Source organism: Lepidochelys kempii, chromosome 2 (genome assembly GCF_965140285.1).
Source record: "Lepidochelys kempii isolate rLepKem1 chromosome 2, rLepKem1.hap1, whole genome shotgun sequence".
Lineage (NCBI taxonomy): Eukaryota > Metazoa > Chordata > Testudines > Cheloniidae > Lepidochelys > Lepidochelys kempii.
In genome coordinates, this window is record NC_136381.1 from 109,662,608 (window position 1) to 109,689,330 (window position 26,723).

Here is a 26,723-nt window from a genome sequence, read left to right on the forward strand (position 1 = left end):
TCATCTGCAAACTTTATTAGCACACTCCCACTTTTTGTGCCCAGGTCAGTAATAAAAAGATTAAATAAGATTGGTCCCAAAACTGATCCTTGAGGAACTCCACTGGTAACCTCCCTCCAACTTGACAGTTCACCTTTCAGTAGGACCCGTTGTAGTCTCCCCTTTAACCAATTCCCTATCCACCTTTCAATTTTCCTATTGATGCCCATCTTATCCAATTTAACTAATAATTCCCCATGTGGCACAGTATCAAACGCCTTACTAAAATCTAAATAAATTAGATCCACTGCGTTTCCTTTATCTAAAAAATCTGTTACTCTCTCAAAGAAGGAAATCAGGTTGGTTTGGCACGATCTACCTTTTGTAAAACCATGTTGTATTTTGTCCCATTTACCATTGACTTCAATGTCCTTAACTACCTTCTCCTTCAAAATTTTTTCCAAGACCTTGCATACTACAGATGTCAAACTAACAGGCCTATAATTACTTGGATCACTTTTTTTCCCTTTCTTAAAAATAGGAACTATGTTAGCAATTCTCCAATCATACGGTACAACCCCTGAATTTACAGATTCATTAAAAATTCTTGCTAATGGGCTTGCAATTTCTTGTGCCAATTCTTTTAATATTCTTGGATGAAGATTATCTGGGCCCCCCGATTTAGCCCCATTAAGCTGTTTGAGTTTCGCTTCTACCTCAGATATGGTGATGTCTACCTCCATATCCTCATTCCCATTTATCATGCTACCATTATCCCTAAGATCCTCTTTAGTCTTATTAAAGACTGAGGCAAAGTATTTGTTTAGATATTGGGCCATGCCTAGATTATCCTTGACCTCCACTCCATCCTCAGTTTTTAGCGGTCCCACTTCTTCTTTCTTTGTTTTTTTCCTATTTATATGACTATAGAACCTTTTACTATTGGTTTTAATTCCCTTTGCAAGGTCCAACTCTACTTGACTTTTAGCCTGTCTCACTTTATCCCTACATATTCTGACCTCAATAAGGTAGCTTTCCTTACTGATCCCTCCCTTCTTCCACTCCCTATATGCTTTCTGCTTTTTCTTAATTACCTCTCTAAGATGCTTGCTCATCCAGCTTGGTCTACAACTCCTGCCTATGAATTTTTTCCCCTTTCTTGGGATGCAGGCTTCCGATAGCTTCTGCAGCTTTAATTTAAAATAATCCCAGGCCTCCTCTACCTTTAAACCCATAAATTCTTCAGTCCAATCCACTTCCCTAACTAATTTCCTTAATTTTTGAAAGTCAGCCCTTTTGAAATCAAAAACCCTAGTTGCAGATTTATTTTTGTTAATCCTTCCATTCAGTTTGAACTGAATTAGCTCATGATCACTTGAGCCAAGATTATCCCCTACAACCATTTCCTCTATGAGATCCTCATTACTCGCCAAGACCAGATCTAAAATGGCATCCCCTCTAGTCGGTTCAGCAACTACTTGTTGAAGGAATCCATCAGCTATCGCATCTAGGAAAATCTGAGCCCTATTATTATTACTAGCACTCATCCTCCAGTCTATATCTGGGAAGTTAAAGTCTCCCATGATCACACAGTTTCCATTAGTATTTACTTTATTAAAAACATTAAAAAGGGCTCTATCCATATCCAAATTAGATCCATATCCAAATTAGATGATCTTTAATGCAAGATTAATCTTTCATTCCTGGAGACTCCAGGGCAATCCTACTAGTGCACTCGTTTTTACTGCTTAATACTGGTACCAAATGCATACTCTTCATTCACAGGGAGCAGCAGCAGGAGATGTCATCTCCCAAGTGCTCTTTATGGAGCCCTGCAGAGCTGCACCACTCCCTTATCAAGGTTTGGGGCTCAGTATCACAGTATAGGAAATGATGGCTAGGTGCTCAGAGACTATGCTGAGAGGGAAGAATGGTCTTGTAGTTAAGGAATGGGATGAGGCTTCAGTTCCAATTTTGCCACAGACTTTATGTGGCCTGGATGACCCATGCCTGCCGATAACGCGGGGGCACAAGTAAGGGCAGCGTCGTCAGCAGATGTTACTGAGCATGCTCAGTCCGTGTGAGTATGCTCATTACACGCCAAGCAGTTATATCTGGGGGGCACGTGACCCCACATGACCCCGCCATGTGTCGTCTTACCTTGACTTGATCCAATGCCCACTGAAGTCTTTTGATTGACTTAAGATTAGAGCAGGTTTTCTGTTCTTCAGTTCCCCATCTGTAACTACACTGATGTCAGTGGATTGTGCAGTATCTAAATCAAAGCAGAATTTGGACCCTTGTCTTTATTTAGGCTCCAATTAGGCAAAATACATAAACCCATGCTTAGTTATTCTGCAAAACACCATAGCATATACATAACTTTAAACGTGCTTAAGTGCTATTGAAGTCAATGGGCTTTAAGTATTTGTTTAAAGTACACGTTTAAGTGCGTGGCTGAATTGGGACCTCAGTTTTTAACCTCCTGACTTAATGTACATTTGTATACCACCCACTAGAACAAGGCTCTGATCTCACTTGAGTCCTCTGTGTGCCACCATAATACAAACAAATATAATGACAATTCTAGTCCTACCACTTCTCAGACATTTCAGAAACGCATTCCCCTGAGCTTTATCTTTAGGAGAGTAGCTCTGTACCAGCACATCATTTTTACTGTTTCCCAGGCACAAAGAAAAAAAATAAACATGCAGTATGTTAGGACAGATGAAAAAAATAAAATGTATAATTAAGTACATAAGGATGTAACAGAACGAGTAAGAGAACAAGAATTAATTACTCATCTGAGAATTTGCTTTGACCTGTTATGTTGCAGTCACACCTATTTCACTATAATGTCTCAATAACCTATTTTATTCTGCTCCAAGGCTCAGACCTGTGATACTGCATTAGATGCATTTCCCACATTGTTCTTTTCTCTTTGGGAAGTGGTATGATTATAATGACTGGTTTTGAGAGCAAGAGTTTGAAAACATTGCCTGAGGCATGCAAAAGTTCCATTACTTCTTAATTAGTCACTTCTTTCTCAGGGGCATTTTATAGCTGGTTCTTGGAATAAAGTTACTATTTGATTATTACAATTGTCTACTATTATGTGTATGTTGAAAATAAAGGTTATGGAATATCTGAGTATATTATTTATAATACTAGGAACTTCCTTGTGTTAGGACTGATGGAATTATTTTTGAGGGCTTTGCCTCAGAGTTTTTAGTTTCTCATGCAGTATATTATCTATAGTGTGGAACTGGAATGTATAATGGCAAAGTACAGAATCTGAATTGAAAGAGTTACTGACAATGGGATATGATGTCTGAAAGCACTAAAACTGATCACCTACTGAAAACACAGATTTCCAAATAAATGACTTCAATTTCACAGACTGTTATTGGGAGGATACTAATGGTAAATGTTCAGGGCTATGTAAGTACCTGGCCAGAGAGACAAATTCATGGGCTCAGACTGTTCATTACTGATGAATATTCAGTTGGCTGATGGTAGTCATTAAATAGACAAGGTAGGTGAGGTAATCTCTCTCTCACCAACAGAAGTTGGTCCAATAAAAGATATTATCTCACCTACTGGTCTCTCTAATATCCTGGGACTGACACAGCTACAACAACATTGCATACAGTAGTCATTAAAACATTTAAGAGACCTACCAGTCCCACAAATTCATACCAGGAGCATATTATTCACTATGGAGAAGTTTTTCAATAGCACGTAAGGAATGTAGGAGCACAAGTCCATCAGAAAACCCATTGTGACTTGTGCTCCTAACCCCCTTGGGCACTTTTGAAAATCTCCACCTGTACAGGGTGACAATTAACACTGACATGGGCAACTGGCAGCTACACTTGGGGAAGGATTCAGTCCTGGTGAAAGAAAACTAAACTTCATTTAAGGTTTCACAGCATCCTCAATGGCAGAAGCTTCTTGAAAGGTTCACTGAATCAGTTTGTTTCCCACATGCCATAGCCCTATCCCATCTTCATCTGACTCCACCTAGTTTTCAAGGGCTGCCAACAAACTCCAGGCCTCCTGACAGAGCAGGGGTTAAACAGACAGATATGGGCACAGTCACGTTAATTGAGACCTTGATTATGCTCTATTCATAACTAATCAGCTGTTGGACACCTGATGAATAAACAGTGTTATCACTATTCCCCCCACCACAAGGTAAATTCATCATAGGTTAGTTATTTAGAATGAAAGACTACCCAGCCTGGCTGGCCACTGCCTTGCATTTGTGCAAAGTGAGTGAAAAAGGCCCTTTGCTCAGGTGTAAAGGGCTACACAATGGGCAAGCTAGTAGAGAATCAGGCCCTATAGTTGATGTAGAAATCAATATATATTCCAGATCACTGACCTAACCCTCAAACTCGCAGTTTTCACTAGACCAGAGACTCTAACTCTGTAGACAGTGTAGTTTGATCAAGATCAGATTAGAGATTGTTCACTCAGCAGTATGGAAATAATCACAATTGAGCCAAATCTGCATCAGAGTAAGCCCACTGAAATCCACTGTATCTACAGTACCTACCTTGAGCTGTACATTCATTGTATATTTTTACTTAATGTCATGGAAAAAAGCCTTTAGCTACTTATTTCTTTTAAAAAAAATGAATAACTTTGACTAGCCATATGGAGTCATCAGGTTTGCTCAAAGCTATCTATCTTACTCAGAAACATTTGGTCACTTAGTTTTATTTCCTGTCCGTTTGGTTTACTGGAATAAATTTAGATTTTAATTTCTCAATTAAAGGGCCCCTCTTATCTCTTTCATCCCCTACTTCCATCAGAACATCTGAGAAAGCATAGATGTCTTTTGCTCCTATCCACACAGCTCCTTCTTTCTACTAAGAAAAAAAGAAAGGCCAGGCATGCAAACCACCATTATCAAAAATCATTTTTGTAAACTATGGATATTCTACAAAGCCCCATCTCCTCCTTCTCTTAATTGGACTCTTTAAAGGGCACCAATATTCCCAGGGAAAGGATGGCTTCTTCTTTTACTGCACCAGAAAATGCATTTCAAACATAAGCTAGCTGCAACCATATCTTTGTTTGGCAAATGGAGTATTCTCATCACCGAGTCCTGTTCATAGCAACACACAAAAGAGTACTCTGTAGCCAGGGGTAATAGCTGATCCCATAATCTGGCACTAACACTTAGAAAGATTAATTACCCTATTAAAAGCTTAGACATTACTAAGAAAATCTTTGTATAAGCGTTTTAACTCACAACAAATGCAGCATATTTGGTGCCATCAGTTTGTTGCACAATGAAGGTTCTCACCTTCCCACACTTGTTCAGTTTTGTCTCTGTCTCCCTATACTACATAAACGTGCATACATGTGTACATACACAGAGAGCTTTTGCTGTTTTCCAATACAAAGGGATAAAGTACAAGTGTGTTTGGAACAGATAAAGTAAAAACTCCTTCTGTCCTCAGATTGGCTGCCTCAGAGATTAAGCAGCAAGAGCAGACACTCACTGATTCAAAGGCTGCTGTATCAGAAACCGAGGTACCTAAAGAGATTCAGGTTGTAATCCCTACACAAATTATATACCCAAATTATGAAAATATGAGGAGGGTTACATTATGAAAGCATGTTATCAAAGACACCTTCTAAAGTATATCATTACTGATTAGTGCCATCAGATGCCAATGCAAAATAGCTTGTCACCTTGGCGTGGTTTCACACTTTCCTCTTATATCTCCCTCTGCCACACTGTCATTGGCAAGGAAAGATCTAACGATATGAACAGATCTAAATAAAACAAATGTTAGTCATGCATCACTGTTTAAGATCAAAATGATTGGCCTGGCTACTGGACAGACTATGTCATATGAACAACATCTTGTGCAATAATGAAACCGATACTGCAGTCTGTCCTGTAGGACAGTAGACTGGTGAATAAGAGCTAAAATGCTAAATGTGGGAAAGCAAGCTCATCAGAAGCAGAAAGTAATGCTATTGCTGTCATTATAGTGCTCACACTCATACTTTAAGGACATGTATACACACTCAAATACTTTTTTCTACAAGGGTCATCTTCCCAGCTTCTTCTCTCTGACAAAGAGATGGTGGAAAAAATGGAAGCTTACCTTTCTCCCCTAGAACCTAAGGCATGACCACTGCTGGAATACTGTGTCCAGGTCTGGCGCCCACTGTTCACCAAGGATGTTGATAGATTGGAGAGGGTTCTGAGAAAAGCTATGAGAATGATTAAAGGGATGAGAAAACATGCCTTATAGTGATAGACACAAGGAGTTCAATCTATTTGGTTTAACAAAAGAGGAGTTAAGGGGTGTCTTGATTACAGCATATATGCACCTATAAAGGGAAGAAGTATTTAATAAGAGGCTCTTCAGTCTAGCAGAGAAAAGTATAACATGATCCAATGGCTGGAAGTTGAAGCAAGATAAAATCAGACTGGAAATAAGGCGTACATTTTTAACTGTGAGGGCAATTAACATTTGGAACAATTTACCAAGGGTCTTTGTGGATTTTTAAATCAATATTGGATTTTTTTTTCTAAGAGCTCTTCTGTAGGAATTATTTTGGGGAAGTTCTATGACCTATGTTATACAGGAGGTCAGACTAGATGATCACATTGCCCCTTTCTGGCCTTGGAATCTATGACTACTTTGCACACATGTAATGATTTTTAGCCTATGATCTCAAAGCACTTTACAAAGGTGAGTGTTACTATCCCCATTTTACTGTTAGCTCATGCTTTTTCATACCTGTTTTGGTTTAGATCAGTACCTGTATTGCACACATCTGTGCAAACTGAAATTGAGAAAAGGACGATCCCTGCCCCTGAGACATTTACCTTCATGTGGACACATTGGAAATAAAACACTGAGTGAAAAAGCTTTCCTGGGTTTCTGTGGCACCTGATGATGACAGAAAAGACCCAATCTCCCAGGTTCTTTTTGTCTGACTTTTTGCTAACCACTTGAGACTAAATAACTCTTGGACTTAGATGAAGAGAAACCAAATGAAAACAAAGTAGGAGGGATGGGTGGGGAAGGGGAAGTATCACCAGAACCATTTTACTGTATAACTATTATGCTTTTTCCTGGTCCAAGTACACAGATAGCCAGATGACAGTATCATCTACCTATGTTAGACTTGGAGCTCTGTGACAAATCTTTGAACTCTTATTGCCTGGACTTGCTCACTTGATTTTGTTCTATTCCTAAAGAAGCTGGCTTTGGGAATAAGCCATCAAGCCTCTGGGGACCATTTATGTCTGAATCACTATTTCCTTGCCACTCATTATAGCCCTTCTTAATCTTTCAGCACAATTTTTTCCTCCTTTCTCTGTTTTGTTAGGGATGAATCTCCTATGCTAGGTGTGTATGCAGCCATCACTACCTGTAGAGGAATATCCCCTACAGCTTCATTCCTTCTTTGGGATTCCACCTGAGCAGCTCATGTTATTTACGGCAGATATTGGCCTCACAAGTGGCGCGTGCTTTCCAGTTCACATCCTGCTGCCAAGAGCAGAGCTCATCCCATTTCCAATTCTGTCTCTATAATCACACTCACTAGAATACAAAGGTAACTGTGCAACTTTTGCTCACATTGCTAAGCACTTACTCATATGAGTAGTCAATGAACTACTTGTGTAAATGTACCTTGATTATCACCCATTTCTTCCCTGCTGCCATCTGACAATTTCTCTGCTACTCGATGGCTAGGGCAGAGTGCAGTAAATCTAATAGCCTCTGAAGCAGCATCCAGGGTCCTTTCCAAGCTTTCTGGCCTGACTGCTCCTGTTGCAATGATAATGGAGGCAGCAGTTGTACTGCAATTAGGATCCTCATGGGTCGGCCAATCTGACTGAGCAATGGAGGCCAGCTGCTCCACTGCCAGCAAGATCTTCTTGGCACTCTTCCTTTCCTAGAATCCATCCTCTCTTCCAGGCCACTGGCAATATTCAGTTAGGCCTCTGGCCAACAAAACCACCTCATTTCCTCCACAAACCAAAGTCACTTAAAAAGCTCTGTAGAAGCACCACCTGGGACTCTGACCCACAGTCTGTGCTTGAGGCCCAAGCTGACCTGGAAGTAGATCATCATGTTCTTAGAATCTTTTTTGCTGACTCTTTTTCACGGAGTGTTACAGATCTTTTAGACCTTCCACTGGGAATGCTAAATCCTTGCAGCACTATCCAGTTCTGGTCTTTCACTAACCTTCATATTCCCCGATATTATATGTCCATAATACAGTCCCCTCCACCTATTGTTCAGTTTTTGTGACAACCCACATATGCATAGCATTTCCACCCATAGTGGATAAGAGCGAGACAAGGTGGATGAGGTAATATTTATTTGACCAACTTCTATTGGTGAGAGAGAGAGAGAGAGAAGCTTGTGAGCAACACAGAGCTCTTCTTCAGGTCTGGGACAGGAACTCCCAGCCTCATAGCAAAGTCCAGGGCGAAACAGATTGTTTAGCATAAGTAGTTAGCACATATTGTAAGGGACCATTCAAAGTAGAGTGGCTACAACTACACTGCATATAGTGGATAAAGGCATTTTACGTAGACAAAGAAGAGAGGGGTGAGCTCCCCTATGTTGTTATACTTCATCCTCTTCCCTCACTGGCGATGATTCAGTGGATTACAACTATTTTGGCTGTCTCGTCTAGTTAGGACTTCAGAAATTTCATTTAAAACTATTGTTTAAAGTTTCATCTTTCTAACTTTTCAGAGTTAACATTTTGTTACATGTTTGTTTTACTTTTATATTTAATTAAAGAGGGAGAGACATAAGAATGGCCATACTGGGTCAGAACTATGGTCCATCTATCCCAGTATCCTGTCTTCCGACAGTGGCTAGTGCCAGATGCTTCAGAAGGAGTGAACAGAACAGGGCAATTTATTGACTTATCCATCCCATGTCATCCAGTCCCAGCTTCTAGCTGTCAGAGGTATAGGGACTTCAGCTCCTTGCTCTTCTTGAAGACCCAATGGCTCATGCTGCCAGGTCTCTGATCCCTCTTCCAAACTGTGTGAAGAAAGAGAGAGCTATGATCCCTCTGCAGTGGGGCAGGGTCAGATTCCTTGGCTAGTTTGTACCATTTCTGGTGATGCAAAGCAGCTGAGAACACAGATGGCCACTAAAAACAAGTTTATCGCTAACTTGCATCACTAGAGCAGCACACAGTAACTAGAGTGTAATGGTGAACCTGGCTCGTGATGTTTGCAGCCCACTATGCAGATGAATAGCCAAATGTTAGACTCTTCATATGTCCTTAATAAGCAAAGACAACAAAAAGTTCTTGTCTCTCACTTCTGAGAGGCACTGTAACACCCTTGAAATATTCTTCACCATCAGGAATGCTAGTAGCTAATTTCAAACTGTTGTAACCATCCTCCTGGATTACATGGAGAATCATCATATACTCCGATGTAGAAAAAAAAAATAGCTGAAGGGTATGCTGCTCTTTGGCAGATCCATGGGTTAACTTGGCCCACTCTGTCTGTCTACCAGCATGGAATTTTGTGGTTCCAATCTTTCATTTCTTGGTACACACTAGAAAGTCAAAACAGTTCCTCTCTCTGGAGTATATTACAACATACTTCAGTTCCACATTTAATCAACCCTCCCCACGAATGTTAGAGCTCTCTTCACAGTCATCATTTTCTGTTTTACTTAACATTACTGTCTTAACATGAAGAAATTTGAGAGCTAAGGATCTACATGAGATCGAGTCAGTGTCTCTTTGGAACAGGTCTGGGTCTTGTATCTTGGGCACCACTACCTGGCTTGGCTGTAGCTTCTCCTTCCCAGAGCAGAGATGTACACAGTTGAAATTTTAGCATGACCATCAGCATTTGGTTGGCATGAAATACCTTCTTGCCCCCCACCCCCACATCACTTACCAGGCAAACACATTAGTGATGGAACCCAGTTTCTTCGCCAACAAAGCAGGAGGTCACTTCTCACAAAAATTCCCCAGCTCCCAAAGAACATGGCTAGCACTTGTTGACTGACTCCAGATGCTTTAAAGGGACAGCTTTCCTATCCCTTGCTGTTCCACATTCATCGGCTACTCAGTGGAACTACAGCTACAATAAAGGTTTATGTAGGTCCTTTCCAAAAGACAACTCCAATAAACTTGTTAGTCTCTAAGGTGCCGCAAGTACTCCTGTTCTTTTTGTGGATACAGACTAACACGGCTGCTACTCTGAAAGGATGTGTCCCTTTGCCCCACAAAAGACAATGATAAAAGTTTCCCATATAACACTAGTAAAATCTCTCTCTCTTTTTTTTTTTTTTTGGGGGGGGGGGCAATAGAACACAGTTTTCTCACCAAAACCACCAAAAAGAGCATTTACTTTCTTGCTTGAGGTGAATGCACAGATGAGTAGATGATAAAAAAAGTATGACAGGTGAATAATTCCATGTAGTTGCCCTCCCTCTAGTGACTAAAATAAAGATTACAATTCACTACTTATATATTTGTATAAGCCACAGCAGATACAAGGGAAATCCTTTGCAATAAATGTTCTGCATCTCAAGCTACATTAAAGCAGAGGGGCTGAATTTTCAGACTAACCCTCCAAATTGAGCACAGAAAACAAGGGGGCCCCTGCAAACTAAAACTGGGGACTTAGATGTTCTGATTAGAACTTGCAACAAAATTCCCTTCCAGTGTTTCAGAGACAGCATTTGAAATTTTGATCCAAGAAATAAGGACCCATCTTATTATACAGAAAGGATAAAACAGAGTGATAAATGTGAATTGCCATCAGCCCTTTCATTCCTTTTTGTCTGTGTTTAATGATCGTGGAACTTATAAAAGAGCATGTGTCCTTGCAACACAGCTTGGCAAGGCTTTTCAAATATTTACAAAATCTATTTTGTATGCCATGCTAATAATAGTCCAATAGGTCCCCAGATAGAGCAGTAGAAACTGAGGCGCTCTTGTTCTGGCTGTTATTTAGCAGCCCTCCTGCATAATGCTGAAAGACTTCTCAGTTCTTGTAAAAAGGGTAAGAGAGAGGGAAACAGATTGCCAAGATTTTCAGATGCTGTTATTTTAAGAACTATTTGGTTCAATGAAAACTGAGCATTTTAAGAAACCAAAAGTGTGTCACGACCTGTATTCTATTCCTTACACACTCACTTTTGTTTAAATGATTCATTAAAAGCAGGAACGCTTATTTAAAAATCAAATTGTCTAGCTGGAAACCTTTCCCATACTTGCCTTTTGTAGGAAAAATATTACTGTTTTGACCACATAATGTTTCAGGTCCAGAGAGGCATGAACCAAAACTCCAGATTCAAACAAACACTCTCAAACTCTGAGGGAACTTGGATTTGCTCTTCACATCTAATGATTATCTATACTGATCCACACCCACAAGTCAATCCCAAACTTCACTGAACTCATGTTCATTGCAGCTATTTGGGGTAGAGGGAAGCAAAGGTAGCTGTAAGCAACCTTTAGGCCTCCTCTTAATCTGGGCTGACTTAGGGAGCCAAACAGACCCTGTCACAAGTAGCCACAGAGTTGCTCTACCCTACTGTGGCCAGAATAGATGCCTCAGGAGGACCATAGTGCCAACCAGGGATCAGCAGATCACATTGTGTTCTAGTCCTATCCCTCTGGTCCCTGTCACACATCTGTCCTCAGGTGGCAACAAGAGACCCACTATGCTGGAAGTAGGGAGTGTAAAGCTGCTACGACTATAAGAGCATCTTTGCCCACCCGCCATAAAGTCATTTTGCACTGCCTATCCCTATAATAGGCCAGATCCAGCCCCAGAGCTCCAGGAGCACTTATGAACATCATCCAGAAAACATGTCTTAAGCCCATCTTTAACTTCATATGGATCTTATAAATTTACTGAGGTAGATAATCTAGAAATCCCAGGTTTCTCCTCTCTCACTGATTTGACACCACAGTGATTTTCAGCCTAGTTACTCGTGAATTACAACAGTGCATGTGAGGAGAATCAGGCCTACTGTAACTTTGTTACTATTAATCACTTAAATATTTTAGCCAAATTCTGATCTCCACAGGATTTGCACTAGTGAAATGAGAACTGAATCTGGCCCTGTATATTCTTTACTTTAAGCATGTGCCTAAGTACCGTTGACTTCAGCTGGACTAAAACATGTGCTATAGTGCTGCCCTAAATACGGGTGTTTTCCTGAATTGGAGCCAGAATGCTCATTTCTCAAACTACATGCAAGGGTAAGTAAGTCTCAAAAATGTGGCAGTCCTGGGCATAGTTGGAGCCTATGAAAAATCTTGACTGCAGTGTGTTAGTGAGTGTTTACTGGTAGGAGAAAATGTTTCCTCTGATGTGACTATGTGCTCTTTGGTGGGGAAAAAAGTCACTGCACATGTGTTGATGCCAGAAAAAATTAACAACAATGCTCAGCGGTGGTGAGTCAGCTCCTGTGGCTCTAGGAAATTTGGACTGAAGCCAGACTCAGAGGGGTTATGCATCTCTCCAGTTTTCAAGAATGCCATAGCAGTCATTCCAAGGGCACATATATACTTTGCATGAAGGTAATCCACACAGAATAATAGGAACACTGACTAGTTGGAAGGAGATTCCGTGCACTCACCATTCTTTGTTTTTATATCTCAGCGTTCTGCATTGTCTTTGGTTCCCAGGCTTTGAACTGGCATTATAGTAAGCCATGAAAATGAAACCAAGATAAATTACTTACAACTCAAATATGTCATTGGCCTTCACCCTGCCCTGTATTTCCGATTCGACCCAAACATCTTTACATATTAAATTTACAAACTATTTTTTTAAATCACCAAAGAGCAACAAGTTATATACATAACACTGAGCTCATCTTATGACAGTCACAGCCCTTACTCTCTCATGCCCTTGCTCCCTCCATTTTGTTTGCTGTCATCACTAGTTGTATTCTATCTAGCCTACTTTGTAAATCCTTTTATTTGCCTGTAAATTGACGTCCGCACCTATCATTTGTATAAGAAATAATGCATGCAGAGACTTTTGTACCCCATTTGTAGCAATGTGAGCAAGTGCAGAAGTAGACACACTAGCAAAAAGAAAAGGAGATCCCAGAGCTCTCCAAAACAAGTTTGAAAACCTTCTTTAAAAGCAAAGTAACTGTCACACTTGGGGGGTGCTATTCAGCCCAGTAAAGGGTTGTTCTACCACTTGCCCTGCAACCCTGTGGGCCTTATAACACTTTGCAGCTGTAGCTAACAGCCTGGGATGCTCACGGCCAGACTACAAGCATGCAAATCACAGACTGAGTGTCTGTGTGTTGGACAGCCCTGGTGCAACAGCTCTGACCCCAGCAGCCTGTCTACAGCCCCACTCTGCCTTCCAGCAGTTATAACCAGCAGGGTGACCCCAACACACTCCCAGTCCCAAATTTCCCCAAAACCATGTGCCCTGAAGTGTCCAGTCCTCCCCTGAACCACTCAGAGAAATAATGTTTGTTGGTCCTTTAAAGAGACAAAAGCACATTACCCCAGTTAAGTTAATAAGCTGTAAATACACTTTTTCCTTCAAGCACAGCACTGTGCTGGTTTATAGTAAAAACAAAAAAAAATTATTAACAATAGGATATAAGTGATGCCAAGTAAGAGGAATAAAGTTAGAAAGGGTTACAAGCAAATAAAAGTAAAAAGCACATTTCTAAAACTTAATCAAAGTGCAGGCTTTGATCAAGATGGTTTCTTACCACTCTTTCTTCTTTCCAGCCATGGCTGACTCTTTCTGTCAGGACCTTCCAGAGAAGCACAAGGGGCTGGTTTCCCTTGTCTTCCTAGGTGAAAGATCTCTGCCTGAGCAGGTTTCTTACCTATATTCTGTTTCGAAAGACCTCAACCCCGCTTGGTTGAAGGATCCATCTTTCTCAGCTTGCAAGAGTCCTGTTCCCTTGTATCTGTCTAGGGATGGATGCCAAAGATGGCTTCCGTCCTTGCTTATATTTTCCAAAGTTCAATGATCTTGTTTCAAGAGGCAGGATGACCTCATGCTGTTTTTCTTCCTGTGGACTTCCCACCCTCCTGTATTTGAATGCAAGAGAGGCTGCCATTGTTTTTTTTTAATCACACCTTGCTTAATTTCATTGCAGACAGGTAGATAGCTGTGACATTCCCTCCTACCTTCCAGAGACCTGTTTCTCCCTTTGTTTGGTCACAGACTGTAAAGCATAATATCAATGAGTATCCATAATTCCTTATGTGGTGTTAATATGTACAATTCACAATGATATTATCACCAGTGTCACAGGCTTTCATAAAAATCCTCACTCTATACACTTTTATAATACAGCAATATTCTATACAATCATTTGATTCAATTGCTTAGCAGTTGAGGTTCAGCCCCTCCCTTTGTCTTTATAGACCAGTAAACCTTTGCAATGTTTTCTTTGAAAAGTAAAACCCAGACCAAGCTTCTCTCTCCTGCCATGCTGTCTCCTCCCCCACTTGTTAGCTTGATAGCTTTGTTTACCTAATATGAAAATAGACCTTCATTGTCTCTGCCTGACAATCAGGCTGATCAGAGAAGCAAATATGCATTCTTCTGTCTAGGGCAGACCTGTTTATCAACGCCTCCTGACATGCCTGGCTTAAACACATTTTAATCATCACTTCAGCATATATTCATAACTCGATGCACACTGCATACATACAGTACACAAGAATATTAATGATCAGTGAGCTATTCGTTTTCCAATGGCGTATTACATGACACCTTTTAGATACAAATTATAACCAGAGTGAGTTGCATTACACTGAATTTGACAGTCCAGCTGAAACTCATTACCTGATACCAATGAATCCCTTGCTCTCTGGCTCTGGAATGCTCTTAGAGTCACGGTAACATGGGACTGACACAAAAGAAGCAAATGAAAGTTTGCCAAAATAAAGGGAAAGGAATTTAACTGCACCAAAGAGTTTTGGGGATATCTTCATTTTGTCTACCATGAGACTTAATTGAAGAACAGGAAACATATGTATGATGAGCATATGCACATATGAGTGTGTCAGGGACAAGTGTGAGATTGTGGGAAGGTAGGCACTTGTGTACAGCCATATTATGAAATCTGTTTAGTGTATCTGTATGATTATGTACTCATGTAACTGAAGACTGTATCTGCATATGCACAATGTGTTTGAATTAAGGTTGCAGAGGCAGATCTGCCTCTTTCACCCCCTCTCTCTCTACTGGCTTCCAGTCCCAATCTCCTTGCCAGGCTAGTTCCATCTCCTTCTCCCTCAATTCCAGTCTTCCTCCCACCTCCTTCTCCCAATCTACCCCACCAACCCCAGGTCTGGCTCTTGACTCCTCCACACTACCTGCGCATCAATGGTGTGGGAGTAGGAGGTGGCATTGAGAGCACAGAAGAGAATATCTCTACTTTCAGTTCCAGTGCCTAGACATGGATCAAAACAACCCAAAGCAATCAGAAATTGTACTTGCAGGGAAAGTCTGGAACATGCCCAGTGTGGAGGGAATCTTCAGGGAATTTAGCTCCATAGTTCTAGCAACTCTCTAATGAGCATGTGCAAACTGATTTTTCAAATGTTTATAACTTGGCTAAATTTGGGTAGATTTTCACAGGGACAGCAAGAGGCACATTCCTGATGCAAAGTGTACCTCCTAGCCAAATGTCAAGTCCCTACTCCAAAGTCTGGGAGTGCTAGAGCTTCTCAAAGAAAAGGTCATCAGAACTTTTTAACATGGACACAACAGATATTTTTCTCTACCCTTGTTCTTGAATCATTTTGGCTGAAATCTTCCAAAATAAAAAAAGTGCAGCATAAGGCAGACAACCTGCATGTGAAATTTAACCTCAAATATACAAAGTATGGCAGGATACAAGCAACTGAAGGGGTTTATAATGGGAAGTGTCAGGCAACCTTAATAATAGGTGGTGCTACCAGCTCCACCTATAAGTCTGAGGGATCATCTACGGCTGTGGGGAAGTGGCTTACCTTTCAACATTTGTTGCTGATGTGCTTCAGTTTTCCTATGGCTGGTTGGGTAGATTTCCATCAATTTGGTGTATTGGCCCTCTGGCAAAAAAAAGAAAAGGACTCCTCTTCAGAACAAAAATTGAACAAAACATTCATTCAGATGAAACAAGTCCCTCTACAGACAGTTCAATAGTCCTATGGCTCTCTGCACTTACCAGTTATTTTCTCCTTTATACAGAAGTTTTCCTACGATCTCTCTAGATGGCATCATAAGAGGGACCTGTGTCCTCCTTCTAGTATGCATACCAGCCCAGATACGCATAAAGCATAGTCAGTCACAAGCCCATACTGCCCTGCTCCACCATTTCCCAGGCTATTTCCTATTTGAGGTTTGCCTCCTCAGCCTTTATAGACAGATCTACCCAGGCTCCTTTGCTGTTCCTGCTCAGCCAGGGAATCACCACTTGTCTCACTCTGGAGCCCTTGATCCCAGTTAACTACTATTGACTCTGGACTTCTCTGCTGTTGGGTTTCTAGGCCAAGCTTCTGTCCAGGTTTCCTTCCTTCTCACTGGGCTACTCCAGAGAGATTAGAATGTGCTGGGTGGGGATCTCTCTCTTGACTGATTTGGAGGTAACCTTAAATAGACTAGCAGTTGCATGACCCTCTGCTTCCAGTTCTCCACTTTAAGAGAAACCCCAGGTATAAGTCAAAGCTGGGACATGAACTCCATAAAGGCCCAGCTCTCTCTGTGACAATGGGCGTGTTTAAGAATGTGAGTGTACAAACATGCAGGAGGGGTATCCTGGAGGTGTATAGGGACTGAAAAACATGGAAATGTGCCCATGTGTATCTATATATTTATTTCATTTTTCTTTAGGTTCCTTAACAAAATTATCTGATCCCAACAATATTTAGTAAACTGTGCGACATCACTGGGTACCAGACACAGTTATTTTCTACACATGTGATTTGTCCTTCAGAAAACTTCAAAGCCTTTTCATAAATCTCTTTGATTTACAGTACCTGCTGCTAGCTGGAGCACACAGATGGGGTGTCAGTACTACAGACTGACAATAAGCAGCCAGTAACACTGAGGGGGGATGTGTCACCTCTGTAGAGGTTAAAAATAGGACAAAATATCAGAGAATAGAACAAACTAGTGAAGAGACTATTTAAACCTTCTAATTTGAATATTCAAACCTAATTTGATATTTTATATCAGGCCAATTAGACACCCACAAAATTATATAAAACCATGTTGCTATCACTGTATATGTTGGTTTTGTATTTTTTCTTCTGGTACAGTTAGTCACTTGTTATTTGATTGTCAATTTAGTAGTATGTTTTGGCAAAAAATAAATTCTCTAATGGAAAAATTCATTAAAATACCACTGAAAGATCATTTTTCACTGGTCATTTTAAAGTAACTAACATTGCACAAACTGGTTATTTTCTCCCTTTCAGTGCTGAAACCCCAGTTACATACTCAGATTAACGCAATGTGGAATGAGAAGTGTTTCTGAATGCTGTGTTGTGAAAACATGAACAAAGTATTATTCAAAATAAAATTTCAGATCATTTAAGTAGGGAAAAATCTAAAGATTGACAAATTAATTGTGGGAATAAGTCAATTTTAGCTTTGAAATAAGGACCTAGGATCCTAGATAAGGAACTGGACATAAGTAACCAGTTTAAGTCTCGGCCCCAGCTAGGCTCTAATCCAATGTTTTTTAGCTTCTGGGGTGACTTCAGAGTGGTTACATACCCATCTGTCTTGACTGGATCACAGCTAGGGCACACTGGGAAATGACTAATGTATAGATGAAAAATTCCATGACAATTTTTAAAATATAGTGCAAAAAACTTGAAAGGGTGCTTAACTGAGATTTTTTTCCCCTTTTTCTCTTTTTCCCCCACCTCCACTTCTCCAGTTCCAATGTAATCTGGAACTTTAAACTGTGATTCTCTACACTACATATATTTTTATGTTTTGATTTTTAGCTAAGGCAATTGATAATGTGGTGCAGCCTCCAACCCACCACAGCAAGAATAACCCAGTCTCATAATCCTTCCCTTGTTTCTTCCCACAGCCTAAATCTTCTGATGCTGAAAAGGATGCAAAAGGGTCATATGACGATTTTTTGACTATTTTATGCATTGACGCCACAAATGATGAGAACTGCAGTCAAAACAGGCTGAACCACAGTTCATTAAAATGCTTCAGTTTCAATCCATTCAAATATTGTTTGGATTTTAATAACTTTTACTTAACATCTTGTAATCAATTCTATTTTCACATACTTCCCAGCCGAAGAGATTCAGACTGTTTCCAGTCATATATCATTTGTGTGGCCCAAAATGTGATTGCATATTTATCTTGCTCCAAAAAATTCAGTCCTGTTGCTAAGAAGTAAGGTCATTTCAGTCCAGTTCCCAGTGCACAATTAGCCACACAATAAAACTAGGACTAGAGTTGGCACCAGTTAGCACCCAGGATGGCAGTCTTAGAAGAGATGCCAAGGACTGCATGGGCTAGAATGGAGACTAACTTTTTGTTTCTCGTGGCTAAACATGAATCCCTTCAGCACATACTAGCAGGGCAGTGTGTGTAAGCTTGGGCCACTGTCTGGACTATACCTATGGGGTAATATAACATTTAAATATTCAGGGCCATGTATCCAGCATCTTTTACCAGCACTGAATTCATACACACATATGTTTAAGAAAAACAAAGTTACTATATTTTCCAAGGGTCTTTTATAATTGCCTCTAGATTGCATCTGCTTTTCCATGTTACATCTTGCCACTGGAAGTTGTGCTTAAACCCAGCAGTTGAGATTTTGTTGTTATTGTTGTTAATTATTTGTATTATATTAGTATCCAGAGGCCCCAATCCAAGTCAGGATCTGTCCTTTGCCTTCCCTTACCTATTCCCTGAGCTAGGCATTGTACACACAGAGTGAAAGGACAATCCATTTACCAAAGAATTTACAATCTAAGAAAATTAAGGAATCTACTGTTAGCACCAAGGCGACAGGGTGCCTTTCTGTAATATGTTCCATTAGGCTTTTGAAGCTGACCTTTGCAAGGACTGGATGGGAAACTCAAGGGGTCAAATTCTGCCCTGCGGTAAACCAAGCCCAACTCCCATTGACTTCACTTCAAATTGTGCTTGCTCACTCCAGAGTGGAATTTTGTGCCCTGTCTATGAGAAAAATCAAAGAACTGGAAGGGACCTCAAGAGGTCTTCTAGTCCAGTCCCCTGCACTCATGGCAGGACTAAGTATTATCTAGACCATCCCTGGCAGGTGTTTGTCTAATCTGCTCTTAAAAATCTCCAATGATGGAGATTCCACAACTTCCCTAGGCAATTTATTCCAGTGCTGACAATTTTAGTTTTTCCTAATATCGAACCTAAACCTCCCTTCCTGCATTTAAGCCCATTGCTTCTTGTCCTCATCCTCAGAGGTTAAGAAGAACAATTCTTCTCCCTCCTCCTTGTAACAACCTTTTATATACTTGAAAACTGTTACGTCCCTTCTCCTTTCCAGACGAAACAAACCCAGTTTTTTCAACGATCCCTTTTAATTGTAACCTAAGAGTATCTTTATGAATAAAATGCCCATAGTTGTCACATACAACAGTATTTCTGATCCATATAACGTCCAGGGGAGTTTGATGTGCTGTGGTGAGGTTGGGGGAAATCCATCATTTTAGTAATGAAGGAAGCCAAGCTTTTGCCAGTCAAAAGCTGGAACCAGCTGTTTGGCCCGTGGCAAACCAAGTGCCAGCTGAGGGCTTGTCTATGCTTGAAATACTACAATGGTGCAGTGCTGCAATTGTGCCACTGTAATGCTTCAGTGTAGACACTACCTACACTGACAGGAGGGTTTCCCCCATCAGTGTAGGTAATCTACCTCCCCAGAAGGCAGTAGCTAGGTCGATGGAAGAATTCTTCCATTGACCCAGCTCTGTCTACCTAGGGGCTAGATCAGCTTAACTACGCTGCTCAGGGTTGTAGATTTTTCACACCGCTGAGCGACATAACTAGGTCAACACTCAAGGGCTCATTGTGAATCTCCATCTGTAGGGGCAAGATGGCAGCTGTTCCAGGTTTAGCTCTTCTCACTCTCTCTGGTCCAGCAGGGGCCTGAACAGATAATCAGAACTCAGGCATCACCAGAGAGGAGAGTGACAGAAGACAGAAAAACTCAGAATAAAAGTATGTCTATGGACCAGTGGCACAGCTATGCCATAGTGTAAATGCTTCCTATATCAATGGGAGAGGTTTTTTCATCACTGTAGTTAATCCACCTCTCCAAGAGATGGTAGGTTGGTCAATGGAAGAATTCTTCTGTCAACTGAGCCACGTCTACACCCAGGGTTAGGTTGACATAACTACAATGCTCAGGGTACAACATTTTTCACAGCCTTGAGCAACGTAGCTAAGTCAGCCTAAAATTTAGGTGTAGACCAGGCCTTAGAGAGAGGGAAATGAAAGGACAATGGACACAGGAGTTCAAGACATCACTGGGAGCTTGAAGAAGCAGGAATCTCATAGAAAGAGAAACAGAATGTGTCCACTGGATTGCAATCCATTACCAAAATGGAACACTAAAACAGCATCCGATGAAGTGAGCTGTAGCTCACGAAAGCTCATGCTCAAATAAATTGGTTAGTCGCTAAGGTGCCACAAGTACACCTTTTCTTTTTTGCGAATACAGACTAACACGGCTGTTACTCTAAAAACTAATCGTTTGTCAAAAATAAACACTCTGTAGGTAAATAAATAATAATAATTTCTTATTCTCCCATCATCCCTCACCATTTTCTGCTTTTTCCCTACACACTGATTTTTTTTTTAAATCTTCTAAAAATTAAAGCAGACCTTAGGGCTAGCAGTACATACCACAGGGGCAGATGGTTTGGGGCTAGTATCTCATACTCAGAGACGGATGGAAGCTTTTTAAACTAGACATACAGCTCCACTGAGCCTGGGACTTGCAAGCTTTGTGACTTCTATTAAGAGCCTTCCTACCCTGAAAGACCTACATTGTGCACTCCCAGAAGGCTGTGGCTAATGAAAAGCTCCAGAGTAAACCCAAGAAGAAGAGGCGGGGGAAAGACCATCCTAAATAACTTCTGCAGAGTGACTCATCCTTTCACTGACAACATTAACATCTCAGCTCCTGCCAGCTGGACAGCTGCTCTGGCCATGTGAACAGTGAGGGAATGTTTTGTTCCAAAGAGAAAGAAAAACCCTCTGTATGCATATGTGTATATATATGTGTGTAATTGCTGTATGATTTCAGCTATTTTGACCTAATAAGAGTTACTACATTTGTCACCAGGCCTGGGAGGAACAGATGGAGTTGTAAGGATTCAAATAGAAAAATAAATGAGACATGCCACCCATCCTGGTTACATGCCCAGGGCAGAAGAACTTCCCTTTGTCAGAAGGTAAGAGGTGGAGATATTTGCCCCCTAAGAAGATAAGCCCCTACTTCATGAAATACTCATGCTGCAAACAGAATCCAGGGAGATACAACAGACTGGCAAGGCATTTGACTTCTTCAGAAAGGTTTGTTCCCCCTCTACGTTCTGACCAGATCAAATCTGGAGACCATATTTTTGCTTCAAATAACCCAAACTGATCATTAATGACCATAAAATTTCTATCTAAAATACGTTCCTTACAAAGATTTTTAAATAAAAGTTCTTTTAAAAGCTCAAAACTTTGTCACGAGGGAGCCATGGCTTTAGATCCCGTGTCATGAAGAAGCATACCCAACTATTTATGAATAACCTTTCACTTAGGGCATGATCCTTTGGTTGTGTTGAGGGCTGCCCAGCTGCTCCAGGAAGCATAAAGAGGGCTCAGAACTAGTTTTGCCTTCCCTTTCTCCCCAGGCCCTCAGATGAGCCAAGCGTGAGTTAAATGCAGCTGGGGACTGAGCCCATTGCTTGTCCACATGGGAATGAGGAAACTCATCAAGGGTCATGGTTATTTTAGAACTGCCAGTTTCTTTGTTGACGGAACGGCTCACCTAACCCTTACCTCTAGGAATGTGAGTGAGCAGAGCTCACTGTCATTCTGCACGGAGAGATGGTGATTTTCTTCTAATCTATTTCCTAACCCTTCTCCCTACTTCTTTTCTCCCTCACTTCATGCCATGCACCTTCCATCCAGAAGTAGTCCTCCCTTATGGGTCTCCTTTCACTAGTCAGTAGCAAGTAATGAAGCCTTCTCCTTAACACATCCTTCTCCAGTCCCCCCAAGAAATTGAACATATTCACTGTATAATGGCTCAGTCCTGTTCCCATTCCAGCGAAAGGAAAAAGTCATTGACTTCAGTGGTGAAGGGTATAATGCTATGTCCCTGCTCCCAAACTACAGCCCACTCCTGTTTGCTCTTGTCCTTTGTCTCCTTCATGGCCATCTAAAAGGATGCTGGTACCCTCAACCCAGCCTGAGCAGAGAACTGTAGGCCAGTGTTTCCTAAAAGTGTGAAATGCACCCAAGGCATGGAAGATGCATCAGTTGAAATGGCTGTTTAACAATACAGGGCAGGGTTACAAGGGATGCACGATTGGTTTTGTTTTCATGAAAGGGAACTCCACTTTCAAAAATTTGGGAACTGGAAGCACCTCCATAGGCGCTGAACTTATACAATGAACCCCATACTGTGAGCTGACTGAAAGGGAAGTGGGGGGGGGGCGGTCTTCCTGCATTAAACCACAGGTCTGAACTTAACTGTAAACATCCCCAAGAGCTGAACAGTTGTAAAGGACCTGTGTAAACATTTACATTTCAAAATATAAAGTCAAATTCCGGAGCAGAAAACTTTTAAAGAGTTGATTGGAAGATTTGTATGTAGACAGAGTATTGTTTTCTTCTCCTGGCTCCCTTGGTAGCAAAACAGAAAAATTATATGTAATTAAATGGAAACAGTATCAATTAGAAGTGATTCTCTTAGCGGAGGAGAGAGTAAGCCAATAAGGAAAGACTCATCTTTTCCTCTGGCAGTCTCCCCACAATATGCTGAAGAAATCTCAAACCCACTTAACCATATAGTGTGCAAACAAAATTAAAGACATTCATGCAGGTGAAGGGTTATTTTCCAGGCAGCATAATCTTTGATCAAAACATATATTCTGTAAATATCTAAACAGTTGATTCTCAACAATGTATGATCAGTTGGTTAACTGTTGTATCCCTTGTTCTTTCTGGATTGAACCCAAAACTCTATATATCACCCCTTGATGTGTTAAGTCTATATTACATTGGAGCAGAGGCTTATACCTTACTTGTTTGTAAAGTGCTCTATAAATATAAATTCCAGAGCAAGAGTTTTAAAAAACAGTTCAGGTTAGTAAGTAACTATTAGATCTATAGAACTCAAGGTCTTAAAAGCAAGGAAATAAATAGCTAAGGAGATTATAAAAATTTAACACTGCCTATATGGGAATTTTCTTATCAAGTACAAAGAAATGCGTATCTCATAATATAAACTCTTATCTATTTGTTTTTTATTCAATTATTTTTGTTATCTTATTTTGGTAGCTAAATATTTTCTTTTGAGTGATATTGTTAAGTTTGAAATTTTACCAGTTAATATATTTATCATTTCACTGTAAAAAAAAAATTGGTCAAGTACTTCTTATTCTGCTTCTTGGCAATAATGTACAGACTATCTAGTTTAGCAGAAAAATATATAACCTCCCTATTTTTGTTTAAATGTCATATGTAAATAAACCTGTATTTGAGGCTGATCACTATGAGTAATCCATGTGTAGAAATACAATTTTTACATTTCTTTTTTCAGAGAGACTGCTCCCGGAATGCTTAAAGCACATACTTAAAAGCTGTGTGGGATAGGTCTGAAATCTTGACTCTAAGTTCTGTGTTCTAACGACTAGACAGAACAAATGCTGCCTACCATACCAATGCTTCATTTAATTAACGTATATTGTTTCCTTCATTAATGCTAGTAGGAGTTATGCAGAAAAATATACTCTGCTGTGGCCTGTATTTATTCCTTGTACCACTAGCAAGAATGTAGTAAGAACCATGTAATTGCAGAATTATTACGTGAACCTTCCCTGTAAATCTGAGTCATCAGGTTCTAAAAATGGACAATTACCTGGTCACTTGAACTACTTAGTAACTCTATGTATATTTTTCACACAACGTGCAAGAATACATACCATTGTACCCAGGAATTAATATTGGCTTTGCTACATACAGTAAATATAGAGTCACTATATAATATGTTTTCTGTGAAAAGAAAGAACACCAAGATCTTGGGTTTTTTTAAAGTGACTGAACAGAGGTGATTTCTTGCTAATGAATGGGCAAAGAAATAGTTTCTTCTGGACTAACAGCTGGGCCCTGATCCTCTACTGCCTTGCACCGTCTGCAGTGATTTACACCTGTGCGAAGTGAAAGTACTACAGTCTGGATTCCCAGCAGTGTAGTTTGGACTTCACACAGCTGCAGAGAGCGGGGAGGAAATGTAGCTCTAAATTCTCCCAATCCAGAGTCAGCCAGGGGCCAAGATGGCCTTTGGCATAATTTAGAGCAGTCTAAGTGCTGCTGTAAAGTATGATAGCTGTAGTGGCCTCACACGAACCAGCTCTAGTCCATGATTGCTATGCACTCTGTCCATCCCCGCCCCTGACATGCCTCCTCCCAACCCCATCCCCTTTACACAGAAGCCATGCCAGCTTTACCCCACTCTAGGATTCCTCCTATCTGGGAGGCCTAAAATTATTTGCTGAATAAATTAAGTCATTTTGAATATCAGATAATTAGCAAACTTCATGATCTGCTTGTGGTCAATTCACAAACAGAAACACAAGCAAAATTTAAATTACCTGTTCATTGCAAATTGTCCTATCAGATCTGAAAATTATACTGACATTGCTGGTGCATTTTGTACAAGTCAAATCATTATACACAGGCATTGACCTTCATCAGACAAGTACAGCCACTCTTTTCTCTGCTAACACTTAGGATGATACCATTTATTTGATGGGCAACAATCACAAATGCAGATTCCAGGGATATTACAGAACGAGGTCAGATCTAGTGACATTCTAGCTGGATAATTTTGGCCCTCAATGTTATGCCTTTCTTGTAAAGACTTCTGGACCATATTTACTCATAATTTGTATCTAGTTCTAAAACAAAAAATCACAAAGGGGTTTGAAATGTGACACCACACATCACAATTTAATGATACCTCTGGGGCTACCAGAAGCAAAGCCCCCTTTCCCTGGTGTGTGCACGCACACACACACTCAGAACAGAAAGCATCGTTCTAAGCACCCCTGGGCTTCGCTCAAAGGAGGAAGCTATGATCTGACAAAAACTACAGTTGTTTTGTAGGAACGAGATGGACTTTTGTTTTCAAAAATTATATATATATTCTCAGTGAATATTTGTGAAGGCTGTAAAGGGGTGTCAGATATGGTAACTGAAATCTTTTTAATTTTTTTAAATCCACAAGTGAAGCACAGCTGAGCATCTGAAATATGCCATTTAACAAAAAAAATCACCCATTCTTGGCCTGGCAGAGGTTAGGAGGAGTGAGAAGCAGTTAAGCCAGTGCACAAGCTCCATCCAAGGCCCTCCTGAGCAGAGACTGCCAACTATCCCCATTACGTGAAGTGGTTTTGTGAGGTCATGTAATGGCCCCTCTGTTCCTGACATCATACCAACAAATTAACTTTGAGGCCTTAAATTGGATTTCTAATCCTAGAGCTGATCACCTGATGATGATGTTTTAATCTATTTGCTTTCATCAAAGAAGAGCAACTAAAAGCTATGAGCACTAAATCTACGGGCCCCTTGCTCTCTCTTAGTGATTCCTGTGCCTGATTCACCACTTACTTTCAGTTGGTATAATGTCAGGAATAACTCTACTGCTCTCAGTGGAGTTAAACTGGGATAGGTGAAAGGAAAATGTGGCCCCTTGACTCTCTCCAGAGCCCATTTCAAGATTGCTCTCTTCTCCCTGTCCTATGGTACTTAATCTTCTTTCTAGTGCAATAAACAAATCATTCTACCGCAGTCTCCCAGTTTCACCATGATCAGTACTTTCCCCCTAAATGTAACCTTTGTATTCTTCTTCACAGGATCCTACCGTAGCCATCCATAGAAGCTACTTGTAGGATATAGTATAACCGACACAAATTGCCAGGATCCGTATATAATATAGACTAATCCATTGTGAAGCACTTTGTGATGCCTTTGTATGAAAGAGGGTATATTGTTTTGCATTGTATACAAAACATGGTTTGGGATGGTTATGCTGACGCTAAGTGCTATAGTATGGCATGAATATGTTATGGGGTGTCAGAGGAAAAAGGTGTAGATCAACTTGACGGCCTAGAGCACAAGCGAGCATGGCACACTCTATATGCCACTCAGCAAGACACCGTAGAACTGCACCAGATGAGGAGAAACTTGCCCACCAACATTAAACCAAAATGACTACAGCTTCTAATGGTGATATTAAAGAAACAAGTGAACAGGTGTTTAGACAAGTATAAAAACAGAGCTATCAGCAAACCAAAGTTTCCTTAAGAAAACATGAAACTTCAAGAGCTTCCTCAAGCCCCTTTAGCCTCATTTATGTACAGTTAATGTTAGAACTGGGCAGAGCTAATGGTCTATAGCTCCTTCTCCTAATTTACTGGCAGCCAGATAGAAAACTCACTTTTAAAATTGCTCACTTTTGGGGCTTTGCCCCCAAAGT

The 26,723-nt window shown here is 40.6% G+C and overlaps 1 long non-coding RNA gene across 3 annotated transcripts in view; it reads left to right on the plus strand.

Moving 5' to 3' along the window:
- The window catches only part of LOC140905950 (uncharacterized), an 86,624-nt gene extending 62,448 nt beyond the window's left edge, over nucleotides 1-24,176 (plus strand). For 2 of the 3 annotated variants that reach the window (XR_012156994.1, XR_012156995.1), the window contains exon 5: nucleotides 21,312-23,404. This is a non-coding gene — a long non-coding RNA (uncharacterized LOC140905950). Of the gene's footprint in view, nucleotides 1-21,311; nucleotides 23,405-23,786 lie in introns of those variants that run through there. The other variant, XR_012156996.1, reaches the window with a different exon arrangement.
- The last annotated feature ends 2,547 nt before the right edge of the window (nucleotides 24,177-26,723 follow it).